Source organism: Otolemur garnettii, unplaced genomic scaffold (genome assembly GCF_000181295.1).
Source record: "Otolemur garnettii isolate 467f Iridium unplaced genomic scaffold, OtoGar3 scaffold00104, whole genome shotgun sequence".
NCBI classification, from domain to species: Eukaryota; Metazoa; Chordata; class Mammalia; order Primates; family Galagidae; genus Otolemur; species Otolemur garnettii.
In genome coordinates this window covers 893,266-900,036 of record NW_003852499.1, presented here as the reverse complement: position 1 = coordinate 900,036, position 6,771 = coordinate 893,266, and the positions used below count along the sequence as shown (strand labels likewise).

The 6,771-nt window shown below is 47.7% G+C and overlaps 1 protein-coding gene across 1 annotated transcript in view; it reads right to left on the bottom strand.

Moving 5' to 3' along the window:
• The window catches only part of FOXJ2 (forkhead box J2), a 23,552-nt gene extending 19,009 nt beyond the window's left edge, over positions 1-4,543 (bottom strand). The window contains exon 1 of the mRNA XM_003796371.3: positions 3,415-4,543. The gene's annotated coding sequence lies outside the window, so the exon portion shown is untranslated. The remainder of the gene's footprint in view (positions 1-3,414) is intronic.
• Between the last annotated feature and the right edge of the window lie 2,228 nt (positions 4,544-6,771).

Genomic DNA, 6,771 nt, shown 5'->3' with positions numbered 1-6,771 from the left:
TATATTCCAATTTTACCACCTAGAAGAAGCCTACAGCCTCTGTCCTTCCGATCTTTCTGCACCATTCTTCTTTAACCTATCCCACTTCCTCCCACCTTTTACTTCCCCATTGGTAGAGTGTTGCCCAGTGTGTAGAGCAGGCATCTTCAAACTATGGCCCGTGGGCCACATGCAGCCCGCTTAGGACATTTATCCAGCCCGCCTAGTTTTTGCTGCTGCTGCCTGTCCTGCTTAGCAGCCGACTTGTCCCAGGGCCCACAGTCTGGTCCTCCAATTGTCTGAGGGACAGTGAACTGGCCCGCTGTTTAAAAAGTTTGAGGACCCCTGGTGTAGAGCCTCAAATACCTAGGTTCCCTGATTCTATTCACAACTTGAAACTGACTCACTGAGTGTCCCTAACTAACCTTTGCTCTCTGATGAAGTCTGATGCCTCAGTTTCCCATTTCAATAAAGGGATAAATTCAAACGCCAGCCCAGAGCTTCCTCTCTGGAGGGAAGTGAATGAAGCTTAACGAGCTTGTGGCTGCCTCACATTCCACGCTCCCCAAAATAATGGCACCAGGCTAATGTTCAGAGCTATTATTAGAAAGGCAAACAGAGGTACTTCCATTTCTCAGTCCAACCAACCTAGTTACCCAGACCTTTCTCTCTCCAGGTGGGCCTCATGCCACCAGGATTGGGCAGAACCTGAGTCAGGCCACATTCTTCTCTGCAAGCTGGAAGACTCAAAGGAAATACCCATAGAAACTGGGAAAGGCAGCCAAAGGGCAGGCTCCATCACATCCACAGGTTGTCTAATGAAGACTACAGTACTATGAGAAAGGCAGAGAAAACCAGACAGAAAAATACTCTGTGGCAGTAAAAGGCCAATCCCAAATAAAATATATAAAATCCAAAATAATGAGCATGGTTTTCTACCCATTTTATCTGAAACGCCACTAACTGTTCTCTGTAAGGTGCCAATATCAGAGATTAAGGAGTGATAGCTTTCTGGCCTATACAGAATGCAAAAGCTAAGAGGGCAGAAACTAAGTTCACCTCATGAGGAGTCAGGTTTTCTGGGTTTCAGTCTCAGCTTTATTACTTTTTGGCTGTGCAACCCAGGCAAGAAGCTTAACCTCTCTGTGCCTTGATTTCTTCATCTGTAAAACAGAGATGATAACTGTACGTACAAAAGTTTGTTGGGAAGACTACCTTGAGTTGATATGTTTAAAGCACTTAGTGTCATATAAAAACAGCTATTATTATTTTTGAAAGGGGAAAAAAAGAATTCCAGAAATTAAAAATGAGACCAAAGAGGTAAGAGTGAAAGCAGAAAGCCAGCAATGGTTTGGATGGCAAAGCCTGCACTGAGTCAACAATGGTTTTCAGGATGTCACAACTCTCAGACTTTTCCTTTGAAGATAATATCACTCCAGTGGTAATGCTAGGATCAGGCAAACTCCAAGGAGGAAAGAATGGGGAAATATCATCTCTTTTATCTTTCAGCAGGAACTAGGTGTAGTCATAAGACATGATCTGGAAAATGGCACTCTCTAAATCACAGTTAATCCAACCCAATAGCCACCTGCTTCTAACTGATTCCATAAAGGCACAGACAGCTAGAGAAAGTCAGTCCAAGCAGGGCCATTTAAACAATGTGGTGGTGGTCATACAGTTCACTCTGAGCCATTTAAAAAGGTGCACTCCAGCATTTGGTAAAATACTTTGTAAGAAACAGGGGGCTGTTACACCAGAGCAGTCTCTTTTTTAGGTGGGAGAGAAAGTTCTGGAGTGAAGAGTCAAGAATCCTCACCCTTTTGAAACTAGAGGTATCAGAAATGAAGCTTTATTAGATCTAGAAGAAATGCTCCCAATTGGAGACTGGACTGCCCCACTGCTTAAGATAACTGTCATGCATACAATCATAAGGGTTCCTGCTGGCCAGCAGGAGGCCAATCCTTTCCTCTCAGTTGGGCATCCTAACCACCATCTTCTCCAGGTCCTTACACAGGAGCACCTGCTTCTAGAGACCTACTAGAAATGTACAGCTCTAAGTAATTGACATAGAGTCTGAAAAGCACATAGGTACTTGTCTCCACAGACAAAACATAGAGATAGAGCCACACTCACCTAATTTAAGGAACACTATGTACACCATTCTTCCTTATCTGATATTCCACCACTAACAGGTAACTTGCAGGATCAAGCAGATGTACTTAGGCCTTAGGTAGCCCACCCATGGCCCAGAAAGAGAAAGGAGAAAACATAAAAGCCCAAGTTGGACAAAGCTTGCCACTTGAGCTTGCTATGATACAGAAGAGAAGATATCTCTTAATAGCCAGGTAGGAAAGCAGACACCTAGTCAGTGACCTCAGATAGAAAGGCAAAGCTCTACCAAAAACAGCCCAGGCTCCGCTAGGAGGATTTCCTGGCACCTTTTGCCTGTTCCTTCTGAAGATTCTGGACTTTGATGATTCCCTGTCTTATGAAAAAAACTTTAATGTAATATTCCAAAGACCCAGAACTGAACAAAAAACGGGAAGGGAGAGAATGAGACTATTAGATGCCTTTCTAGGTGGAAACTCTCAAATACTCATCAGAGGTCAAATCTCTCCATTGGTCAACTTATTTAAATGGAAGACTGGAAGAAAGTTGAGCAGCAAACCTCCTATCTTCCTACCCAGAACTAATTTTTCTTAAGAAACTGTCAGCAAAGGATAAGAATCTTGCAGGAGACTGGGGCAGTGGGTACAGGGTGAACATTCAGGAAGAACTCCCATCCAGGAATTGGCATTCCCCTGTACACTTTCTTCTTGCCTCAGGACACATGGAATTCCCATTTTCCCTTGGGGTAGAGGCATACATCAGCTAGGAACAGGAATGTCAGGAGAGGAGGCCTCTTTGGTATCTGATATAAGGTGAGTGGGAACAGACTGCTTTTCTTATCAAGGGAGCAATAATTAAAGTGGACTGGAGAGAACACTAAGAAGACCCCAGCATGCCCTAGACAAGGCCAAGACATGAGTTGCTACTGTGACTTTAGCGAGGGCCCACTTTCCAGATGAGAAGGTCCAAGGATGGACAAGTAGTACAGGAGTCTGGCTGGGTTGTGTCAATCATTACTACACAGTATGGAGTTCTGAAAATGCAGCGACTTTCTGATATCCCTTTGTCCTCAACATGGAAACATCCACTGCCCAGAGACTTCAAGTAAATCCTATAGGTGAAACCAAACGCTAAGAAACCCATTTCTCAGAACCTCTGCAGAAAGATAGGGTTTGGAATCCAAGAGCTTCCTCAGAACACATTTTCCAGAGGATTCTGAGTTAGCACTTTACCTTCTCCAGCAATGCCACCCAAGATCCACCATCTCAGCCCTTACACCCACCAATGCTTAGAGATAGCAGAGAGAAAATGAAAGGACGCACTAACCTGTCTCCACAGTTCCCCCTGCAGAGAGGAACCACCTGGTACTGGAGTTTGGGGTTGGAGGGATTCCCCTCTTCAGAGGCAGGTGATGAGTCTCATCCTCAGTGGCTCTTTCTGTACTTGGCTGAACCTCCCAAGCTGGGGAGGTGAACTGGGTCCCCTGAGGATGAGGAGCCAAAGGAGAAGGAGGAGGGGGAGGAGAAGGAGGCCCTACCTGAGGAAGGTGGCACACCCCCCACACCCTGCCAGTTACCCTGGGGAGGAGGGGAGGAGCCTCTCCCAACCAGGAGTTGTCTCCTCCCCCTTGGGGGAGTCCCCCTCCCCCCCAAACTGGCTCTGTCTGGAGTGGAGGGCTGTTTCTGACTGCTGGAGATCTGAGTGGAGGGGCTCTACCCCGTTCCACTGTCTAGGTCCAAGGAAGTTGAGGGGAGAGGTCTTCCCCTCTCCAGAAAGGCTGAAAGCCGATTCCTCTTCTTTCCCTGGAGTGTCCTTTGCTTCTGAACGTAAGAACTCCTCTCCTCTGTGAGTACTGGTTAGGATGGAGGGTGCCTACTCCACAGGCATATCCCCCTTTCTCTTTGCCTCAAAAGTCCTGAACTGTTTAGAATGCGTGTTTGGAGGGAAGGAGGCACGATGGGGTGGTCTCACTGTGCTTCCTGCTGGAAGGCTCACCCCTTCCTACTTCGGGGGGTCTCCTCCCCGGCCAGTATGAGGTTTTTCCTCGCCTCTAGGAAGGAGAGACGCGTCCCCTTACAGGGGTCTCTTCTTTCCCTCACCCGAGTAGTAAGGACCTTCTCCCCAACAAGAACACAGGCTGCTCCGGTCCCCGCTCCCGCCTCCGCTCCTGGGGTGCCCCAGAGGGTGGGGTTTTCGTACTCCCCGCTCTCCCCGAGCTGGCCTGGGCAGCAGGGTCCGGGAGGCCGCGGCTCCAGACTCCCGTCACTGGCTACTGTGGCGGCAGCGCCTCCACTAGTCCCGTCCGGTCCGGTCCGCTCCCTTCAGCGCGTGGGGCTCCCGGCGCTGCCACCTCTCGGGCTCCGGCCAGTCCGGGCTCCCGAGGAGCCAGAAGGCGGACGGACAGTGTCAAGGCTCGGCTCGGGCTCGGGCTCGGCTCGGATCCGCTGCAGGCCCCGGCTCCTCCCCGGCCTCCGCGCCGCACTCCGCGCCCCTCCCCCTCCCCCGCCCGCCCGGCCGCCGCCGCCACCGCCTCCCGGCGCGGGTTAAGGAGGAGCCGGGCGCCGCCGAGCCGCGAGCCGCGCCGCCCGCCCGGGAGTGCGCTCCGCCGGGAAAGCCTTGGCCGCGCTTGCGCGGGGAAATGCCGCCGCGCTGCCTGGCGCGGGACGCGCGCTGCCCCTCGCTCACCTCCAGCCTCCACCCGGCTACTCGACTCCGAGCAGCCAGCTGTCTACCCAGGATGCCAACCCCCTGCTCTCTCCATCCGGAGAGTCTCCTGTGCACATGAAAAGCTGTCAGTCCAATTTACACACTAACTCTGGTAGCTGGCCTGTTTTTCATTCTATTGCCTTCTATATGCAGATGAATATCCCAGTTTTCTCAGGAATGTCTTTGATGGGCTTCTCCCCCAGTTTAAAAAGTGTCATGGGGATTGGGTTGAAGTTTATGTTACCCTGATACCATTCTGGAGTTGGGTAAATGCTCCTGGAATGAGCGGATACTTAACGGGATAAATGAGTATGAAACAGAGACATAGACATCAGAAGGTCTGAGTCCGATTCCTTGTTCCAGCTTTGTAAACTTTTGCAAGGCCCTTGTTCTCTGAAATCTTGTTAGTGAGGAGGGGACCTCAATACTTGACCTGCTTACCCAGTAAGGCCGTTGCGAGGACCAAAAGATGTGACTTGTGACAGTGCTTTTGAGACTATACAGTATACAAAGGATACAAACATGGCGAATGAAAAATCATCCTCAAACTTTAAGGCAATAAAGCCAAACCAAGCCTTTTCTTCCTCCCCACACTCCCAATATTCAGGTTAAAAGAATATTTTTCCATTCTTTGAGGCATTGATTCCCCCCTTTACACAAATAATTTGGCAACAAATCTTCATTGCCATGTGTGGATATTTTGTTGCGTTTCAACCCTTTTGGACATCTCTTTCTTTCTTTTTTTTTTTTTTTTTTTTTTGAGACAGAATCTCACTATGTCTCCCTCGGCAGAGTGCAGGGAGCATAGCAACCTCCAACTCTTGGGCTTAAGCGATTCCCAAGTAGCTGGGATCACAGGCGCCTGCCACAATGCCCGGCTATTATCGCCCTCGGTGGAGTGCGCTGGCGTCACATAGCTCACAGCAACCTCCAACTCCTGGGCTTAGGAAATTCTCTTGCCTCAGCCTCCCGAGTAGCTGGGACGACAGGCGCTCACCACAACGCCCTTTTTTTGTTGCAGTTCAGCTGGGGCTGGGTTTGAACCCGCCACCCTCGGTATATGGTGCCGGCGCCCTACCCACTGAGCCACAGGCGCCAACCCAAAGCCCAAAGGGCATTTCTTATATATGGCATTTGAAGGACAGAGGTAAGAGGTAATTTTTCTATGGAAAAATTATGACCTCCTTTCTGAAAAATTTGGAAAAATAAAAAGCTCAAGAAATGATTTGATTGTTAACAAGATATTTGTTGCAGCATTCTTTGTAAATGGAAAATGCAAAACAACTTGAATATCCAAAATAGAGTAAATTATGGTACGTCTGTATTATAGAATGCTAAGTAACATTTAAAAGAGTAGCTGTAGGCTCAGCGGTTAGGGCATCGGACATAGACCAGAGCTGGCAAGTTCGAACGCAACTGGGGCCTGCCAAACAACAATGTCCACTACAACAAAAAAATAGGCAGGCGTTATGGCAGGTGCCTGTAGTCCCAACTACTTGGGAGGCTGAGGTAAGAGAATTGCTAAGCCCAAGAGAGTTAGAGGTTTCTGTGAGCTGTGCCTCCACAGCAACATTGTGAGACTCAAAAAGAAAAAAAAGAATAGGTGTATTTCACTCTGGAAAGTAGAATCAGGAAGGTGTTTTTTTCTTTTTATGTCTTCTTTATCATTTAGATATTTTGCCATAGAAATATATCAGAGAACATTTTTTTCATTTATCTGACTACATTTGAGTGAGAAAATCATGTTCTGAAAGTATGTATACTTTCTATTTTGGTTGCTGATACAATGCTATCTTTCTTTTTCTAATATTATTTTGTAATTCTTTTTAATATAGGAATATAATTGATTTTGTATAGTTATTTTGAAGTTAGCTACATTGCTGAATTTTTCTTTCTTTTTTTTTTTTTTTGTAACTTGCAAGTAACTTGGTAACTCGGAAGTAATGAAATTTGTATTTTTTTTACAAACCCATTGGG